At 43.6% G+C, this 21,914-nt stretch overlaps 1 protein-coding gene across 2 annotated transcripts in view; it reads right to left on the reverse strand.

Moving 5' to 3' along the window:
• NDRG1 (N-myc downstream regulated 1) overlaps nt 1–12,231 on the reverse strand; it is a 57,032-nt gene extending 44,801 nt beyond the window's left edge. For both annotated transcript variants that reach the window (XM_039525641.1, XM_039525640.1), the window contains exon 1: nt 12,034–12,231. The gene's annotated coding sequence lies outside the window, so the exon portion shown is untranslated. The remainder of the gene's footprint in view (nt 1–12,033) is intronic.
• Nucleotides 12,232–21,914: the final 9,683 nt, after the last annotated feature.

Consider the following 21,914-nt stretch of genomic DNA (forward strand, 5'->3'; position numbering starts at 1 on the left):
TACTAGATACACTAGTCTGCCCCACCCTAAGGAGCTTTCAATCCAAGTATGATCAAGTGCTAGCAGCAGCAAGCACCCTGATCAGACATTTCTACAGCATGACGACTGCAGGCCCAGCTGGAGGAAGTTAACCATTTTCTATTCAGGGATTAGAAGTAAGCCTGCGGGTTTGTCAGAGGTCATGGAAGTCATGGATTCTTTAACTTTGTGACCTCTGCAACTTCTGCAGCAGCTGGTGCACCTGGCTCAGGGGCAGCTCAGGCAGTCCCTGCACCAGTTGCCCCAGCTGCTGCTGGGGCAGTCTTGGATCACTGTGACCCCCATTCCCTCCCAGCAGCAGCAGAGTTTGGGGTGAGGCAGGCTCTGGGTGGTGCTTACCTGGGGGGCTCCCCAGAAGTGGACATCCCCCTCGCTCAGCTCCTAGGCACAGAAGTGACTAAGCTGTTCTGGGCAGAGGCAGCATGCAGAACGATGGCTTTGCAGCACCCATTGGCTGGGAACTGCAGCCAATGGCAGCTGCAGGGATGGTGCTTGCAGATGGAGGCAGCACACAAAAAACTGTGTGTCGATGCCTCTGCCTAGGAGCTGAGCAAGGGGGACGACACTGCTTCCAGGGAGCCCCCCAGTAAGTGCTGCCTAGAGCCCACCTCACCCCATCCTGTGCCCCAACCCCCTGCCCCCTCCCACACCCAAAGTCTGCTGCTGCAGGGGAAGGGGGGGGGAGCACAGAGCCAGGTAGGGAGCCCACTGCACCACCACCACCACCACCCCCACCTGTCAAGTTTTAGTCAGGGAAATATAGTAAAAGTCATGAGCCATGAATTTGTTTATTGCCCATGACCTGTCCATGACTTACTAAAAATACCTGCGACTAAAACGCCTTAATTATGAACACCTAGGTGGTAATTATTGGGCTAAGGATGTAATTGGGAGGACACAAGTAGAAGAAACAGGATGCTAAGAATAACTGGGCTAAGGAGGAAGGCAGCATGGAAAGCTCCTGCTACAAGATGCTTATGTTCTGGGTGTAGAAGTGCAGAGGAATAAAGAAGATACACATGGTGAAAGGGAAACAGCCTAGGCATGTTTATGACAGTGAGTCAACACCAAGTCTACAGTCTGACATACTAAAGCTATTCAAAGTGGTCAGGAGACAAAAAAGTTACTAGCATGACTATTTTCCACCCAATCTTGTTCTCCAAAATGGATTTACCATTTTTGCTTAAGTTTTTCAGAAAAGTTTCAACCTGAGGTAGAGACTAGGAATAAGAAATTTCATCTAAAAGACAGTAGCGTCAGTTACAAGCAACGGCAAATGAAGGCAAGCGAAAGTGTTAGGAAACCTTGAACAGAAATCTATGCAATCCATAACACACAGTTGGCTACTGTTCACAATAAATGCACTACTTAAAAGTTAGAGACGATTCTCTTGTCTGATGGCCAAAAAAAAAAATCTAGCTAAAGCTGGGATACTGTGAAATAAAGTTAACCTTTCACTGAATTCTACAATATGGACTGAAGAATGCAAAAAACAAAAACACTGTCATGCTTTGCTACAAATCCATTAGTTTCAGTTCAAGTTCATAAAAGTAATGCAAGCATGTCTTCATGAAGGACTGTGAAAGGCAAGACTGCCTTTTCCCAGTATTAGGTGGGAACCACACCACAACTTGTATTTTTGTGGTAGAAATACCTGTAAGTTTTTACATGGAATGGTTTAGGCTTCCAGGACATTAGAACACAAAACAAAGGATTTTAAAAGCCATGCCAGAAAGAATACCTTAGATATCTTATGGCATTGAAATGCTTGTTTTTACAATAGTTCAAAGTTGTTACATTATGTTTAGTTAAAAAACTAAAGCTAGGAAGTGCTGACCAACATGCTTCTCCACTACTTCTGTGAAGATCTAAAGAGAAAAAGCTTTGTGTGTAACAAGATTTGATTTTTGGAAATCTACTGGATCTTCAAATCATGCTTCTGCATTAGCTCAGGCATTTCTATGTTTTCCTTCTATCAATTAAGAGCACTTGAAAGATTTTCAACAAAAGCCAATATTCCTGATATAATTGGCATAGTATTGTGCTTCAGTCTTTGAACCAGTTGCACAAACAGTATCTGACCTCAGTGAGCCAATTTACTGTCTGAAGAGAAAGTTGCTTGGGGAAAGTGGTTTTACACATGTTCACTGCAAGTTTCATTATGTTTAAAATAGGTGCTTTGTGTTGCCCTCTAATACTACACTGTAGCTAGTAGCTGATGTAATGGCATAACTTTCCTGGATCAAAATAGTTTTCCCCTGCCCAAGTGCTCAATACACAAAGTCAATCTATATTTGCAAGCATTTGTGTAAAGTTGCCAGCACCACACAGAACCCCATGATGGGCAGGAAAGATCCATAACTCAAATCAACTGTGTTGGTGCATTGATAATTATAGTTTACCATCACTACTCTTGACTTCACACAAAGCTATGGAAGCAAGGAACTAATATCAGTCACCTAGAGATCTTCTACATAACAAATCAGGAATTGCTCATGAAAGAAAAGACTACAATCCATACTCTCAAGATTCTCCAAAACAGACCTACCATTCCATTCTCCAGTAGTTCAGTGAAGCAAGAGATAGTAGGAATGGGAAGGAATGGACCCTGGTCCAGCTTATCTAGGCTGGCCAACTGTATCTGTTTAAGTGCAGAATGGATGACCCTATGCTCCAAGGGAGCCCTTGCTGGAAGCCTGGTTTACACTGACAAAGTCAAGAGACGCAGCCAAAGGTTTCCCTCCCATTCTAAATCTTTTAATGGACTACATTTTATACGCTACAAGATGTGTAATTTAGCTTCAGTACAGTTGAGTATTCAGAGGCCACACAAGCAAGAAGTTGGTGTGACAGATACACAGCTGAATTTACCCTTGCCTAAATTGCATTCTCTCTTCCCAATTACCTGATTTATATTTGGGGGGGGGGGAATGAAAATCTAAGGTATGGGAAAGACTTAAGACTGACCAGTTCATAAGGCAATTTCCATCTATCAGCTGCTATAACATTGATTGTAGTGGAGATAATAATACTTAAAATTATATATAGTGAGACGGTGTTCCAAGATGCAGGACAGCACTGCTACTGCAAGCAGTACTAATGAGTAGTTGGAATAGTATTCACTACTTACAATTCTGCAACTCTTGAATGGTATGTGCTTAAGTGTCATGTATACATTACAAAATAGTTTACTACTTGTACTATAGAAGCTCCAGTAATGGACTGGAAACACCACTGTTCTAGGTGCTGCACAAAAAGCAAAACAAAGATAGCATCTGCCCCATAAGAGTTTATAGTCTAAGGGCTTGGCTACACTTACGGTTTGCAGCGCTGGTCATCTAGCTGTGTAGGAGCAGCGCTGGTGTGTGGCCACACTCACAGCTACCAGCGCTGGTGTGTGGCCACATTTGCAACATTTGCAGCGCTGTTGGGAGTGCTGCATTATGGGCAGCTATCCCAGCATTCAAGTGGCAACAACGTGCTTTTCAAAAGAGGGGGGTGGAGGGTGGTGTACTGTGACAGGGAGCGGGGAAGAGAGAGAGAGTGGATTTTTGGAGCCAACAGTTTAGCTTCCTGGATTGAAAAAAATCACAAAATGTTCACGAACCCTTGGTCTTAATTGCAAATAGCCTGTCTCCAACGCTGTTTCTCTGTCAAGCAAACATTCACTCCCTGCCTCTCATTTGATCGTTCAGAGCCAGGTACAGAGAGCTCCTGTTTGCTGTGATCAGTGTTTGTTTTCTAGATAAGCAGTTCAACTGAGCTCCGATCGGAGTTCACAACAAAACAAAGAGAGGCTGCATAACAAAACAAAGAGTAATTTAGTTAAAAGCTTTCTGGGATATCTCCTTATTCCCTGGAGGCCAATAAAAGCGCTGGTGTGTGTCCACACTTGATGAGCAGTGCTGGATCACCAGCGCTGCAATCGCTACACCCCAACCTGGCCAGGTATACAGCCAGCGCTGCAGCCAGGGAGTTGCAGCGCTGGATGTGCTTTGCAGGTGTGGACGGTTACTAATTGCAGCACTGGAAAGCCTCTACCAGCGCTGCAACTTGCAAGTGTAGCCAAGCCCTAAGCATAAGAAGAGTGATGGATACAGTCTGATAGAGGAGGACATGGTAAACAGCGAGACAATATGGGTCAGAATGATAGATTTAGAACCTTAATGTAACAAACATCCTCAGTACTTCATAAAAGTTGTTAACTGAAACTGATGAGATAATCCTTAAACTAGTAGCAAGTTCATCAATGGAAAGAAAGTGACAAAATCCAATCGTTTGACACTAAAAACAAAGAAAATGTACATGTCCAAACAGGCATCAGTGTCAGCCTTTTACAGGGCCACTTAGACTATTCCTGTTGCTAACAATGTGAGCTGTATGCTGTATATCAGTCACCCACAAATGGCACTGACAAATTATTATTATTATTAATTAATAATGAGTTAACACCATCACTGTCTTAACTGCACAGGGCCCTTGAGCTTTAGAAAAACTCCATCTCAGTTGAACTACAGAAGACAGGAGTTTAATCAATGGAAGCACCAGTGTGTAGTACTGCAAAATCTAAGTTATACTCATTCATCAAAGTAGTTCAGCTTTCGTTAGAGGGTTTTTTCAGATCTCTTTATAAAAATATCAGTTTTTCAATGTTTGTGACTAATTGGAAAGCATCTTGCCATAAAAATTATGAATAAGTATTCAGATAGTTCATGCACAAGTGTCAGCCTATACTTTGTGAACAAACTATTTAGACTATTCACTGTGTTATGTGGGAAGACTGGTCACTGAAGTCACATTTTCTATGTATTGACTGAATTATTGGTACTATGGTGAAGTCATAATCAGCAATCCCTAGATTCAAGGATGATCTCTACCACAGATTAAGATATGGGTGCTGAGATGACTCAGGAGTCCAATCCTGGAACCACAGATCCATGCACAGCATGTGCAGACATTTCCTGGCACATCAGCTGCCTGCTGGGAGAAAGTCCTTTTTCCTTACTTCTCTTTTCAGCTTCAAGGACAAGGCACTTCTGCTCAAAGAAGGCCACTGCCTGATGGAGGATGGGGCACCACTGAGGTTGGCTGGTGGCTTACTTCTCCCAGATTGTGATGTCCTGTTTTCTTGAGATATGCTTTCAGTTTACCTTCATAGCATTTCCTCTGGCCACCATGGGATCCCTGACTATAGGTGAGCTGAGAGCAGAGGCTTTGTTTGGGAGGTGAGAATCTGGCATTGGCACATAATATCCAGCCCAGAGAACTCTGTTTTTTGTTCTCCCATGATAAATCTCTCAAACTCAGCATAGTTAGTTCTATTGAACATGTGCAAATGGAAACTTTCAGAGAAGTTGTTCTATATTTGCTCCTTAACTTTCTGAACCTTCCTATTGCTTCCTTTCCTGTCCACCCTCTACTTCAAGATACCCTGTAGCCTAAGGGAAGGTGCACTGATGTGGAAGCTGTGACTTGGATTTTCCACAGATGGGACTCTGCTTTATTGTGTTATACCCCCAAATTTCCACCCATCTACCCTAGCAAGCAGCCAAATATCAATCTGAAGTTGCACATGGTCAACTAATTGGAATCAATAAGCAGATTCATACATTTTGCCATGCACCAAATCATCATGCTTGGCTTTGCTTTCAGTGAAATTCAACTATTCAACCATCAAAGGGTTTGGAGCATTATTTATTTACAAATAGTACTCCAGACTCCTACTTCTGTCCACCTGTTCTGGCTACTAGAGCACTCCTAGAGCCAGGATGAAAACTCTAGAGTCATGATTCCTAAGCATTTCATTGTTGTCGGGCAGTCGTGCAAACCACTGGCAAAGTGCCACATCCCTCTCTAGTGGCTACTCCACAGAGAATCAGTTATTACTGTCACCAATTACTTTTAAGCTCACGTATGAGAAGTCTGCTCTGTTTGTAACAAGTAGTTTATTTGAAAGGAACTGTGTGATAGGTCTCCAGCTATGCAGAGAATTATTGACAACTGAAAAAGATTTAATAGAATTTTAACAACTGAAAGGGAAGTAACTCAAAACAAAAGTAACACAGGAAGTGCTGTCTGCAACACATTAAGATCAGAACTGTAAAATTCACATGCATCCTGCTTTGTGCAAACATGTCTGTGGAAAATATCACCAGACTACTCAGTCTTACAATCAGCGAACACACTGTATATCTATGCAATACAAAGTCAAATTTGGCCTATGGAACTGGGGATAGTCCAAAGACAGTAACATTCTGTTATGCGAGTATGAAGAAAACAGGCCTGATCCTGCACCACCCACTTGACCCAAGAGTAAGTGGAAACTGACTACTTTAGTTCAAGGTGTAGGGGCTGCTTCTACTCTTGGGGCTAAAGGTCCCAAGCCTGATGAATATGATCCATGTTCTCCTGCCAAAGGACACCTGCTACTCTTGATGAAGTCAATGTGGAGAACCCACCAAAATCAAGCACTACTTATGTTGTGTTATATTCAGATACAACTATTTGAAGTGATGCAATTCAGAACTATTCCTGAATATGTTTCTTACTGCTGCTATTCCTTAACATACCTTAAAATAAGATGGATACATTTATGAATAGAATCATATGTTGTGTTGCTTGTGATGCAAGGGACTGGACTCATGACAAAGGAGCTCCCTTCCAGTCCTATGTACACATCATTGCATGGCTGGAAAGATTAGATTTTTATTGTGTCAGTAAGGGTCATTTCACCATGCACAAACCCATGAAAAAAAATGTCCACTGAGAATCAAAATGTACAGATAGGCAAACAATTTTAAATGATAAATACTTAAAGGTAATTTATATTATCCAACAAAATTATAAAAATCTAATTTGCGAAGCCTCACAGACAAGCAGAATTGGCCATGGGGATTACATCCAGCCAACGGTTCACTTCATCTTGAAGAAATAATGCAGAAAGGAGAAGGAGGAGAATGTTTTGAGAGAATTACTGAAGTGTTCAGTAATCAGTGGTACTGAGCCTGATTTTCAAGTGGCCTCACCCAGATTTTAGTCATCTTCATTGGCATCCAAAGCAATATTTGAAAAGGGTGTTGCTGTCCACTGCAATCCTTATATAAAAGGCTAAGGCTACCTCACATGTTTCCAATGCCAAGGAAACTATTTTCTTTTTTAAAAGAAAATGCACCTCTAAGAAGTACATTGTGAATCAAGTACAGCTTTTAAGAGGATGGAATTTACTATTTCTTCCTCCTTTTGCTATAAAGCAGTAAGACTCACTGAGAAATTCTTGTATAATTGCATGACATGATGGTACAAATTTGCCAAACACCAATCAACTTCCAAATATGATTAGTTATAAGGCAATGATGGGAGGAAGATTAATATTGTACATGCAATTTTGATTTTCTAACATTATTTCATTTTGTTTTGGCAGAAATAAGTAATGTGGTTATTGATAATTGCATGCATTTTGTTCTTAGTACTCTTCTGTTCAAACAGAATTTTTATTTATTATTTAAGGGAAAAGAATGTGAAACTTAGACCTGAACTACAGAAAACTGAAAATGACTACAATGATTCCTGTTTTGTTTTTAAATACACTTCTACCCCGATATAACATGACCCAATATAACACAAATTTGGCTATAATGCGGTAAAGCAGTGCTCGGGGGGAGGGGGGCTGTGCACTCCGGTGGATCAAAGCAAGTTCGATATAACACAGTTTCACCTGTAACAGTAAGATTTTTTGGCTCCCCAGCCTTATATTGAGGTAGAGGTGTAAGTCACCATTTAGTCATTCATTATTTCAATGACTGATGCATGCAATTACTGCTTGATGTTATCTCACTGCTACCACAATAATATTCCTTCAAGCACTCCGCAATTTTTATTTGTTGTTCAAGTAGGATTTACTCATTAGTACTGCATGCTGGCATGGTCTGAACTAATTCCATCTATTTACTTTCCCAGGTTCTTCTATTTGTTTCATAGAACTGAAACACACTTCTAGACTCTGGAGAGGACGTATGTTGAGCTAAAGAGAACAAACAGTTAACTTTCCAGAAAGGCCCCCCATGATGCATATGTCTGTGATTGGTAAATCTTAAGTGGAGTTTTTATTAGTTTTGGAAGACAATAGAGTCTACTGGATAAGGCACTAGATTGGGACTCAAACCACTTGGATTCTGTTCCCCGCTCTGAGAGATCATAGGTAAGTTTTTTGCATTTGTCAGGAAAATCAAAATGACATTGTTTTGAGCTGATCCAAATCAAAATACTTATTTGTCAAATCAACACTGACATTGATCTGTCAGTTGCTGCAGTGTCTCATGGGAGTTGTAGTTTGAATGCCTTGTGAACTCATTCTCTTTAATAGGCCTGGCTCCCCAACTGGACTACATCTCCCATGATGCACTGTGGTCCCATAACTGGTTGAACCACCACTGTTCATCATTCAAATCCCATGACCACAGTGTATCATGAGATGTAGTCCAGTTGGGGAACCCAACCTATGAAAAGAAAAGGGGCATGAGACACCATAGCAGCTCAGGTGGACACAGATTATCGCTACTGACCCAAAGTGTTTTTATTTTCTTCAAAGAAACAAAAACATTTTAGTTTAGAACTACTGTAACATTTCAAATCAGAAGCATCTAAACAAAACAGTGATGTTTCCAAACTGAATAGAACTTTCTGTTCAGAGAAAAAAATTAAGATGTTTTGTTCCAAAACAAATGTTGAAATGGAAATTCCAATTTTCATCTAGATTAATAAGTTTTCAAAAATACAGCCCCCATTTAAGTGAACTAGCACCAATACTTCATTTAGACCTGTAGCACAAGAGTTCTGCTTTGTACTGCAATTTCAAATAGATTTAGCTGTCCAAAGAATCTTTCTGCCCTAGTTCTGATATCTATTGTCCAATACAGTACATTCAGCTCTTTAAAAACTTCTAGGCTGTGCTCACCACAAGTTTGGCTGAGACTAACCACTATCCTATGTGTTCGTTTCCCTACCATATGACAGTTTTCATGTCTCTGCTCACTCATGCGCATTTTAGAAACTCTGGGCCCAAATTCTCAAAGTTGAATGCCAACACTCTTAAATCTCAAGAGACTACCCAGCCCGTTTGAAACTACTACACACTATAAACCCTATGTCATAGTATCTGTGCAGGTTGTACTGCAAAGTACTAGGTAAACAAATTTCTATAATATCCCTATTTACATTCATCAAAATTTTTCATCTTCACTGCATTAACTGTTTTCATTGTATTGAGCCCTTTATGACTAGCTCATACTAGTATTTCATAAAGGAGTGTACATAAAAAAAGATACACTATACAGTTTCTGAAAACTCTTGCTTTCTAAACAGACTAATGCACAAACTTGCATGGAAGGAATTTACTTGTATTCTGGGTATTTACTTCCCAGTTTTACTATTTGATCTGTAAAATCATATGATTCTTGTAGTGCATGGAAGTACCTTGAGCATAAACACACCACAAACAGCACAATGTGTTTTTATTACTTGCGTAGTAAAGGCATTCTGAGTCAAACTATGCTAGAACAAGGATTTTAGATTAATGACTACTTGTCTACTTGCTGTACTTGAAGTACCTGTTGTTCCCAGCACTAAATTTAAAGTGACATCATTTCTAATGCATTTGTCTGAATTTTTGCTGCCATTGTTACAAGTTACATCTGGTTGTTGAAACTGCAAATTAGACAAATAATGTTTCTCCCTATTTTTAGCATTTATTTTGAAGATATGACAAGTCAGTTTCATTGTTTCCCTTGTATGGCTCTCTAACCACAGCATTTGGCAAGGACACTCAAGGACAGCTACGGGGCCTGAAACCACCTTTGTTTTTTTGTTTTTTTTTTTTAAATTCTAGATTTCAAGCTGACTATTTACAAACCAACCACTTCCCTTTAAGTTACTTCTTTTGGTCCTCCAAGACCTATTTTTAGATAATTTCTCCTGAAAAGTCTGAGGGCATCTAACAATGTTTACTGCCATCTTACTCATTAACCTCTGCAAGCCTTAAGAAGGGAACATAGGGAATAATTCTTGTGGGCTGTATAAAACAATGGGTAAGATACAGGGGCACCTCAGTTTGCAAGCATTCCAAAGGAAGGCAGCAACACTAAAAAAATCCTTAACCACACACTTTCACCCAATTCCATGTTCAGAGCAAGATGCTTTGAACATGAATAGTGCCTCAGAAGTATTCAATATACTTAAACTACAGCTATAAACACAGTGAGACACAGAAGAGTAAACAATGAAAACTGATCTGTTGCAGTCAAGGCTACAGTTGTGCTCAAAAATTCGGTAGATATGGCTTAAGTACACTAATAACTAACTTATGCAATGCCTTTCACACAAAGAAATAGTTTCAGTTCCAAACCCTTCCTAATTCTGTAAGTACAAAGAGGCTGAATCATAGCATCAGCATCTAACAAGATTCCAGCTGTTTCACTGCTTTCAGAGAGGGGCAGGGAGGAGAGCTGGGACCCATCTGCTATGGAAACCTGAACTGCCAGTACTTTGTATCTCTCACATTAGCCACAAGTCTCCAGTGACATTTCCAAGCCCTGAGATTCTAGCAGACTTAATATAGAGCCCAGCTAGTAAATTTGTTCAGATAATACATTAGTAACTGGCCAAAGTGAAGAAGTCCATAGGTACCAAGATTTCCCCCAATTCTTCAGGGTACAGCTGGTGAACACCATAGATCTTACCCATCTTGACTCCTAGCAATACACTGCTGCTGATCCTGCCAATTCCGTTCCTTCCCCTCCCACCCATTCCAGCCAAACACCACAAGGAACTAACCCCCCCTCCCCGCCCCAGGGTGCAGCTCTCAGATTCCACACCTCCCCTGTCCCTCATACCCACCCACAGCCAGCAGGGACCCTGCCAAGCTGGAACATTGGAGCAGAGAGAGGGGCAGGTGCGCCTGTTCTCCAGGCAGAGCTCTGGGAAGCAGGGAGAGGGAAGCTAGAGGAGCTCAGTGCACAGCCCTTCCCAAGCAGCAGAGCCAGACTGGCTGGGATGCTCAGCCCTCAGAAGAGTCACACTTTGGGAAGTTAAGTAGCCCTCCTTCCAGCCCCTTGCAGCTCACCACAGCACAGCAGCTCTGACCACTAGGTCCTGTGGGAGCGAGGGAAGACTTGATCCCCACAGCCATGGGAGCTAACCCATAGGGGGCTAACATTCTCCTCCCACACCCACCCCGCAGGACAGGGCACTTGCATCCAGGACAGCAGCACCAAATTAAGCCCACTAGGCCCCCTCTTCCCTGCACTCAATGGGGAGAATGGGGGACAAGCATGCCCGAGGGGCCCCCTTCCCTGCCCTGGGAGGGGGGAGAAACATGGAGGAGGAGGGGCACAGCCAAAGGAACCCCGTTTCTCTACCCTCAGGAGCGTCTAGGGGGCAATATGGCAGGCAACGGCCGAAGGACCCCCCCTCCCCTGACCGGGGGGAGTGGTAGGGGGCGGAGAGAATATGGAGGAGCCGGCAACGGCCAAAGAACCCCCCCACACACTTCCCTGACCTGGGGGAAACAGGGGGGCCGGCGGGCAACGGCCGAAAGACGCCCCCCTTCCCTGACCTGGGGAATATGGAGGGGCCGAGCAACGGCCGAAGGACCCCCCCCCTTCCCTGACCGGGGGGCGGGGGGAAAAGCGAATATGGAGGGTCGGGCAACGGCCGAAGGACCCCCCTTCCCTGACCGGGGGGAACGAATATGGAGGGTCGGGCAACGGCCGAAGGACCCCCCTTCCCTGACCTAGGGGGAGCAGTGGGGGGCGGGCAACGGCCGAAGGACCCCCCTTCCCTGACCTAGGGGGAGCAGTGGGGGGCGGGCAACGGCCGAAGGACCCCCCCTTCCCTGACCTAGGGGGAGCAGTGGGGGGCGGGTAGGGTCGGCCCCTTGTTTGCGGGGTTTCCCGACACCCCGCAGACGAGCAGGGCAGCAGCCGGGCTAGCGCCGCTCACCTAGCGCGGGAACCGCCGCCTCTGTCTGTCTGTCTGTCTGTCGCTGCAGCAGGACTCCGTTCTCCGGCCAAGTCTCACAATGCCACACTCCCGCCAAGCTGAGCCCGTCTAAGTCCGAGCCCCGGCTCGCGAGGTATTTATACCGCTCCGGCCCCGCCCCTGGGGAGTCCCCGCCCCGCCCTGCCGGAGCGCTACCTGCGGCCGTCTGTTGCGCGGGGCTCCGCCTGTCCGCGGGCGGGGAGAGGCGCGCGGCTGGGCTGGCAGAGCCCCCGCCCCGCCCCGCCCCGCCCGGCCCGGCCCGGCCCCGGGGCCCGCGCTGTGCGCGGAAGCTGAGGGAAGCTTCCCTGACCCGTGACAGGTCCAGGCTGGCCCCGTCCCGTTACAGGCCCGCCCAGCTGGACTGAGGCTGCAGGGAGCAGGGCCCCGCCTGCCGCTTTGGGCCCCTAAGGCCAGGCCAGGGATGGTCACAAAACCACCCTTTGGCTACCAGCCTGCCAGCCCCGCAGGCCCCAGTGTTTCTCCCCCCTGGCCTGACACCATGGACAGCCTGCCAGCTGGAGGGAGCCTTTGCCAATGCCCCACCGGCGAGATGGGCACACGGGCTGCTCGTAGCCTGTCCTAGCAGGCCTGGCCCTCACGAAAGATGGCAAAATCCACCCCCGTGAGTGACACAGTTATCTGACCTAGCCCCCGGTGCAGACAGCGCTATGTCAATGGGGGGGGGGGGGTTCTCTCGTCAACATAGCTACCACCTCTCTGTGGGGTGGAGTACCTACGCCAACAGAAGAAGCTCCCCATCGGCATAGGCAGCATCTTCGTTGAGGGCTTGTCTACACATAACGGCACCGCTGTAGCACTTAGTGAAGACACTAACTACACCTAGGGGAAAGCTTCTCCTGTCAGGATAGCTAATCCACCTCCCCAAGAGGGTGGTAGCTGTGTCGATGGGATAAGTGCTCCCGTCCACAGAGTGCTGTCTACAGTGGGGGTTAGGTCGGTGGATTTTCCACACCCCTGAGTGACGTAGTGAAACCCGATAGAAGTTTGTAGTGTAGATCAGGGCTGAGGGCTATAGTGGTGCAGCTGTGCCACTGCAGTGTTGTACATGTAGACAAGCCCTAATTGTTGAGTTTGTGATGGCTAGGTCCTCTTTGCGCACGGTTTGGATCCTGACTACCCCAGTGTTCAGTGGTGTTCCCTGTTCAGATTCAGTGTTCTGGTTTGGGCCCAGGGTGCAAATGTCCTCAATGTTTGCAGGTGGGGAGGGAGCCAGATCCAGTGTTCTGGTTCTCTAATATATTCCTTGATGTTTAAAATGTTTTTTTAACCTTTATTTTTTAAATCCTTCTTTTCTCCCATTTCAAAGAGAAAATCAAAATATCAAGTAGCAATAAAATAGGTTTAATTTCTATAGTACCCTTCATTCAAAAGTTTCCTTAGACGATAAATTTCCTGGGGCGGGGACCCTGGCTTTAGATTGGCAGCAAAGCACAATGCTCTTGTGTGAATTCGTATTCAGGGCTGAATGTAGCATCCTGATTCAATGTATGCACTATACTACACTGCCATGGGACACTGACCCCCGCAGTAACTCCCTTCACCCCAGCACTAATCGTGGCCTGTGAGAAGGGGAGGTCGCAGGGGGAGGGGGAGGGCTGGAGGGTGAGCTGACCCCACATTCACCCCACAGCAGTAACCTCTGTTCCACAGGGGAGAGGGGAAACCAGGCCAAACCTGAGTGGTACTGTGACCCCATAAGCCAACTCCCAATGCCTGCACAGGCATGTGTGCAGTTTCTGTGGGTGCAACTGAACCAATGAACCCACACTAAAGCTGCCCCATACATAATAATCCTAAAGCATTTGGAAATGCTGTTCCACATAAATAAAAGTAAGAAACAGGGATCATTTTGCCCATCTCTGAAATGCAGCAATTTGGGGGTAAAATGCAACAATAATAAAAATAAATATCTAGCTCTTATGCAGCACTTTTCATCAGTGGGTCTCAAAGTATTTTACAAAGGAGGTCAGTATCATTATTCCTATTTTACAAATGTGGAAACTGAGGCACAGAAATGACGTGACTTGCCCAAGGCCACCCAGCAGGCCCGTAGTGGTTTAACTGTGCATGGTGATATCATAATGCAGGTTAAGACAGGAAGTGAAGCATTCTGGCAGACAGAACAGTGCTCATGACACAAAGATTAACAATATTTTATGTGAATTTAGCTGATTATATTTAAACTCTTAAAAATCACTGTATATACTTACTTATATTGGAGCACTTCACAGTCTTTAATGTATTTATCTTCACAACATCCCTGTGAGGTAGAGGAGTACTATTATCCCCATTTTACAGATGGAGAACTGAGGTACAGAGAGTAAGGCTATGTCTACACTTAAACTACTACAGCAGCTGTTGTTGCGCTTCAGTGAAGACACTCACTACAAGAATAAGAGGAGTTCTCCCATTGGTGTAGTTAATCCTCCTCTCTGAAAGGTAGCTAGGTTGACAAAAGAATTCTTCCATCAACATAGCACTGTCTACACCAGGGGTTAGGTCGGCGTAGCTAGGTCTCTCGGGGACGTGGATTTTTCACATCACTGAGAGACGCAGCTATGCTGCTATGCATTTTCAGTGTAGAGCAGCCCTAACTGACCTGCCCAAGGCCATAGAGGAACTCGAATCTTCTAAATCCTAGGTTAGTGCTCTAGCCACATTTCCTTCCAATTGTAGATAGGTGTGATGCAATGCCAATCAAGGGCCTAAGCTGGCAACGAAATCAGTGGGACTATTAGCATGAGCAAGGACTTTAGGATCAAGTCCCAAGAAATGACCAAATGATAGTGAACCAGTAGAATAGTTGAAAATAGAAACCCAGAGTCATAGTTCTCAGTCCCCACACTTTATGTACTAGCAAGAACCTTTTTGTCACAGTTCACTACTGAATGTGCAGAGGCAATTTATAAAAGGGTCCAAAGCTCAGTAGTTTTAGGAAATGTTGAAAAATGAATGTGTATAATAGTGAACTCTTGTTGTAGAAAGTAAAAAAAGTATCATATACATGTATCAGTTTAAAATAAAGCAAAACCCGTATGATAGACTGTGAATTTCAAATATCACATCTGTACTCTAACACATGGTCTGCTTGTGCTCCCATTGAAGTCAATCAACAGCCTGGGCTCTGTTGAGTAAAGATTGCCAATAAATACTACATTTGTGGGTATTAGATTTATGGTATACACAAGTCCACAATGGAGTAGGTTTAAATTGTTACAGGGTTGAGCTACTTCGGAGAAAAGTCTGTTTCTCTGGTTTGCTGTGAGACATACTGTTTGTTATTTCAAAGAGGAGTCCTGATTTTAATGTATCTATTCTGCATCCTGCACTAGCCAGAACTATGAAATACTAACATAATGATAAAGTGTCCTCATGGTGCGTAGTTGTGTGATAGCAGAACAAGAACCAGGAACTCCTGAGTTCTAAACTGAGCTTTAAAACTGACTCTCTTAAATTCTCGGCATCAGTTTTCAGATCTGTAAAATAAGGCTAATAATGCAAGCTATGGTGTGCGTGTTTGTGTGTGCACAATTCAGAACTGCTCAATTGCATGTCATGGGGTAGATCTAACAATGCGGCGGCATGTATAATATGGACACTACATGCCCTGATAACACAGGTATGAAAAAGTGTGTAGACAGTGAGGAACTGCTTAGGCAAGTACAGGAAAGCCATGCCAGAACATTAGGGTATATTCCCTATATGGGTCTCTATATGCCCAAGTAGTGCCTCCCACATCTACACTGCTATATTTAGCAGTGTAGTGTAATGCTTCTGGAGCCCCTCTGCAGAGGAAGGCTCCAGCGGGGGTGGGAAGGGTGGGGGGAAGCAGCAGGGGAAGGCTCCTCTGTAGCTCCCCTCTGCTGAAGCCTTTCCTCTCTGCTTCCCCCCTGCCAGAGCCTTTCACTGTGGTGTAGCTATACACATCCTACGTAGTACATGCCACCACAAATGTAGACACGGCCATAGTCTTTATGGTGCTACCAGGTCTCCGGTCCCTGAAACGGAAGGGGGTTTTGCTTCTGGAACAAGAACACTAGAATTCTATCCCCACTTCCACTGAACAGTTCCAGGTAACTATGTTGTGCAGCATAAAGACAACTATCAAGGCTAGGTTGATGCAGGTTTATTACAATACTTATCTTTGGTATAAAATTGTTGTGAATATTAATCAGTTAATGTTTGTAAAAAGTACTCCTAACAATAATATTATTTGATGCAAAAGTCATATCCTCATCACATCATTCCCCCTCCCCCTCTCCACCTGCACTGGCCAAAAACAGCAAAGGTGATGACTTTAAAATATGGATATGTTTGCTTAGTGCATGTTTCCATGGTCTTTTACTTTGGACATAGTAGTTCTACCATCTTTGTACTCATTTTATATTTTGAAAACCGGAAACTGATGAAGCCACCAAAATCCGTCCATTTGGAACTTGAGCCTATTTTGAATCCAAACCTTCAAAAATAAGAGGTGAGCCAATGCACTGCCCCACTGAATCTCACTGCATTTGTTATGATCATGCCAGAATGTGTATATAGCTCATCAGTTTTTAAAATTATGCCATAAGAACAAGAACACTGGAAGGAAAAGGTAGACAGGACTATTTCCCCAAGGGATTAATCCTTCAGAGAGATGAGCCTGAAACAAAACCCCAGCTCAGAAACACCCATACTTGGGGAAAATTCCAGTCTGGGTCAGGATCTGGACTTTGTGGCTCAGCCAATCTTCATGCAGAGCTTAAGAGTTCTTCAGTCTGCTGTGCTTCGGTGCTTCCTGGGGAAGGGTCCTGCAGGTTGAAGAGATTCAGTGGAACAAAGTGGAGGTCAGACTAGAGCTGGGCAAAGCTTTGGCAACATTTGCAATGAAACCAAGAAAAGTTCTCTTGGTTTTAGGTTTTATTACTAACCAGTCTCATTGAAAGTTTTGCTGAGTTTGGGATGAAAACAAGATAAAACTTGGTCATTTCATTTGAGTTTCAATTTGAGCTTTGCAGTTTATTTGAAATTTAGGTTACACATGGTGAGAGGCACTTTAGAAGTACCTGAGACAGACAGAAAATAGGTGGAGAGATGCATCCACAATATAAGGGGAGCAAATCTATGTGAACTGAAACCCTGGGAATTAAAACCCACAAAGGGCCAACATTCCAAGGTATATTGTCCATTGTAAGGATGGGATTTATTACTCATTGTAAGGCTGAGAATATCATAATGGTTTATGATGTCTTTCTGGGCAGGAGGATGGATTGCAAGAGAAAACTGTAATTCCAGAAGTCCAAATTAGGAAGTATTTGCTATGTGAAGATGCAATATCTAAACTATGCAAAAGGCCAAATCCTGCCCTATGCTACAGAGGAGCACTGATAAGGCTTTGAGGAGTCTCTTTCTGCGTCTGCCCCAGTTCACAGCAAGAGGCCTACCCCGGGCTCAGAAGAGTGCTAGAGAATTACGCAAGTTGCCATACAAACTAGTGTACCACAATCCCTATGGAGCTAATTAGTATTTATACTGCAGTGTGCTACATGTCCTAGGTGGGGTCACTCTCAGTGGCTGCACAGTGACATCCATCCAGCCCCCACCAACAGTCTGTTTCCTATAACTAATGTGCACCCAGTACCATCCTGCCCCCCCCACTCCTATGTATGGCTGTTACTTGCAATGGCAGTATTTAACCTGGAATATAACAAATGTTGTTGTCAGTTTCATTGCCCAAGTAGCTGGAGGCCTAACAGGCAATCCTATCATTAGTGTTTTAAAGTAAGTTAGAGGAGTCATAAACTTTGTTTTATTAAGATAAGTTGGTAACAGTTATGGAGGTTTTTAAGAGCAGGTTAGACAAACACTTGTCAGGAATGGTCTAGTTATTCCTTAGTCCTGCCTTGAGTGGAGGGCACTGGACTAGATGACCTATTGAGATCCCTTCCAGTGCTACACTTCTCTGATTCTATGTATCTATATCTATATAGCTGTACAGAGAGAGTTTAAATCTGAAGAGAAATTGTACACAATTCCTTGCTGAGGTTCTCTTGCCTGCCTATTGTGTTCTGATAGCGAGAAGTCATAACACTTAGAGCTTGCCTTATCTACACTTGAAACACTACAGGAGCAGCACTGCAGCTGAAGGGTCTTCCATCAACTAGTTATTCCATCTCCCTGAGAGGTGGTTGCTAGGCTGTCGAAGAATTCTTCCGTCAATCTACCGCTGTCTACACTGGGGGTAAGGTCGGCTTAGGTAACTCGTTCAGGGGGGGTGAATTTTTCTCACCCCTTAGTGACATAACTGGGTCAACTTAATTTTTGAGTGTAGACCTGGAGCAGGTATTTAGATCGCCCTTTACAAACATTAACTAATGGAGGAGGGGGGAAATGAAGCACTAACAGGTTAAGAGCCTGATCTAAAATTCACTAAAGTCAATGGTAAGACTCCCATTGACTTCAATGCACTTGGACTTGTATCCGACTCCAAATCAGTGTCAGCGCTACAGTTAGAACACAGATGTTCCTACTGTCCACATTTTTATTTAATCTACTAGCCCACTCTGCCTCTTGTGTCAGTAGTGCCTTGCAGATTTGAAATGTGTCTAAATACCACCTAACACACGGCAATAAGTGTGCATAGAATGCTGCTGTTTGAAGCAAGGAACGTAAAAATACAGGCAGGTTAACAATAATGCTTAGCACTAAAGGTGGACTCAGGAATTCCAGAAATGTAGGACATTATTATTACTTGTATTAAGTATTGCCTAGAGGCCCCAACCTGGACTGAGGCTTCATTGCCCTAAACGCTGAACAAACACATTAAACAAGAGGGCCCTTGTCCCAGAGAACTTCCCATCTAAATACAGACAGACCAGCAAAGGGTAGACTTATTATCTCCATGTTACAGATGTGAACTGAAGCACAAGCTCACCCAGGAAATCTGTGGCAAAGCCCAAAATTGATCCCAGGTCTCCTGGAGTTTAACCACAAGACCATCCTTCCTTTTTTTTGGACATATAAATCAGTGCAATTCTAGTGTTAAAAGTGGGAGTGGAAGTGTTACTGCTGCCAGTTGTAAACAAGGAAGAAAAGTTGAGTAAAAGTTAACGTTTAGTATCATTTTTTCCAGTTAGACCATTGTGCATTTAATTAAAAACAAACAAACCCTACACACTCTTTACATTCAAGCAGCAGTAATATGATTAGTCACTGCATGAGTAACTCTGGGTGTTTCCATGTGCTTATTAATAGTGCTGCCGTTGTAATTTTGAACAGCTAACGTATACATCATGTACAGTATATTAGAGCTTCGCTGGTCTATGCTGAAGTGAAATTCCACTCTCGAGAGACACACCCCATCAACTGGGAATTACGGTGTAATAGAACCTTCCCTTGCTGTCTATGGATCCCTTGGTGATGTTGACATGCACCCACACAGATCAATTGTCCTTCTAGAAATCATCCATTGCAGCTTTGGATCGAGGATGCTGACCTCAATTTAAAAATATAAATAAATAACACGACAAATTGCGTCCTGCTGCATCAACTCCGCCCTCCTCTTCCCCTGCTGCTTTGCTGCTGTCACAGATTTGTCTGATGCTTGCCTGAAATTAATTCATTACTCATATCCACACAAAAGTACTCATTTCCTTCCAGTTTGTAAACTGCTTTTGGCCAGTTTATCTGACTAATTCAGCAGAACTTATACGTGGGATGAGGTCACTTTCTGTCTGGGAGCATGAGTCTTACGGTCAAATCTGAAACATTTGTAGAGGAAGAGATTATGATTTCTAGATATTTGTCTTTAAGGTTATTCTCTCCCTCAATATGCTCTTTTCTGAAGTGGCAGATGCAGTTTAATAAGGAAGTCTTTGAGCATTTTACCAAGAGAACTACCTCAAAGCCAGTTTTGCTAAGTAGAGAATGAAATCTATGTGATTTAAACTTCTAAGATTGAGCCTGAAACAAATGCTTCATGTCCTGAACACACTTTGAGAAACTTTGGATCCAGATCTGAACATCATCTTGGTATCTGTGATGTGATAATGCTCAAGAATAACAGAAAGTTACTTTTCATCTAACATTGAACTTTATTAGAAAGAGGAAAGGGGTATTATTCCCAAAGCCACCCCGTTTCTCTTTCCACCTCACTGTAGAACCTTCCCCAGCCTGTTCTGCTAGGCTGCCTGGTAAACTTTTAAAGAAACGGTTTGTGTATCCTTACAGTCTCTAGTGGTGTAATGGGCAGAGACCCTGGATCTAAAGTCTCCCAAACTTTGGACATGCTTGAATATGATCCAGACTTTGCAACTTGAGCTCATGTTTACTTCCCCCACCTTGCCTATCCTGCATTAGCGTGCCCTCCATCACGGAGCTTAAAGTCCCTCAAAGCTGGTTCTATAAAAGATACAAAATCCTATTATTTTGCCACTTCTTAAATATATTAAAAGTTGTTAAAATTGACCCTCTCATCTAAATTCAAACCTAGGAAACCAGATGCAGTACTGTCAATGGCAAATGTTCAAAATTCATGAGGCAAGCCCCCCAAAGTCATTAGATTGGCTTAAAAATCATGAGATTTTAAAACAATAATAAATGTTGAGGCCTTTATTTGGCTTCCGAGCAACAGGGCTTTACATTTCCAAGCTTTACTCTGCAACCATCAGGGCTATACATTTACTTTTGAAAGCCGAGATTCTCATTAATCATTGGTGATGAGATGAATTTCCTGAGCAGCATTGCCACAGCAGACTCTGTCCGAGGGGCATTCATGGTTTACTCAGCGGAGGGCTGTACAGACAACTTGCCACAAGCCAGAGGGCTTTTCTTGATTTGTGTAAAATGTAGCAGTTTGCAACCATCTTGTTCAACACATTTGTGTGACCCATGGAGACTACATGGCCCAGCACGCAATGCTCCCTCTTGATCTGATACATTAGGCCACTCTGAGCAATCCATATTGGGAGCGATGGTTGCCAAAGGCTCAATAGTTGGTTGCAGTGTTGGTTTCTGGCTAACATTTTGCCACCCCTGAATCATACCAGGCATAAGGGATGAACAGACTGAGTGGAGTTTGACATTTTGTGATTAACTTAGTCTGTTATTTGACTTTGCAAAACCATTCGCTCTCCTGCTCCAATTCTATTTTAAAATATGTTTCTCTAGCTAGAATTGCAGAACTCTCCTCAAAAACTGAGCTGGCACATGTATGTCCCATATATATATATATCTCAGAATGTCTCCCTCTTCCTCCTCCTCCTCCTCCTCCCCCTGCATGGTCTCTCCTAAGCAGAATCCTAGTAGCCTTTACATTGAACTTTTGAACCCACAAAGTTTGAGTGGGTTTGAAATCAGGTGAAACAAGCTTGCAGGTGCCTATCAGTTATAGAGAACATCCAACTGAATACAATTCAGAAACAAGTCAAATTCAGTCTTTACTCAGATCTGATAAGGAAGGCTAGAAAAATGGCACAATTGTTGTCTAATGTCAGTAAGAAGGCAGTAATAATGTATAGCCCCTGGTTGCATTTGAAGGTATATACCCTTCTGGGCTCTAAGGCTGAGTGCACATTTACATAGCAATAGCAAGTGGAATGAATATCAAAAGGAAAGAAAAAGTCTGGATCAGGCAGCTCTGTCCTAAATCACGTGTAACACTTTCAAACTGTTGGATGACCCTGGAATGTTTTTTAAAGTCATATGTTGTGAATGCTGAGCTCGCCGCTTTGTACCCACTTTCATGCAAGCTCATAGCAATTAAACTTGTTCCCACAGCATACTAGAACTGACCACATGAACAGCGACTGCAACCATGTGCCCTTAATTAAGTACATGGTCTT

Source organism: Mauremys reevesii, linkage group 2 (assembly GCF_016161935.1).
Source record: "Mauremys reevesii isolate NIE-2019 linkage group 2, ASM1616193v1, whole genome shotgun sequence".
NCBI classification, from domain to species: domain Eukaryota; kingdom Metazoa; phylum Chordata; order Testudines; family Geoemydidae; genus Mauremys; species Mauremys reevesii.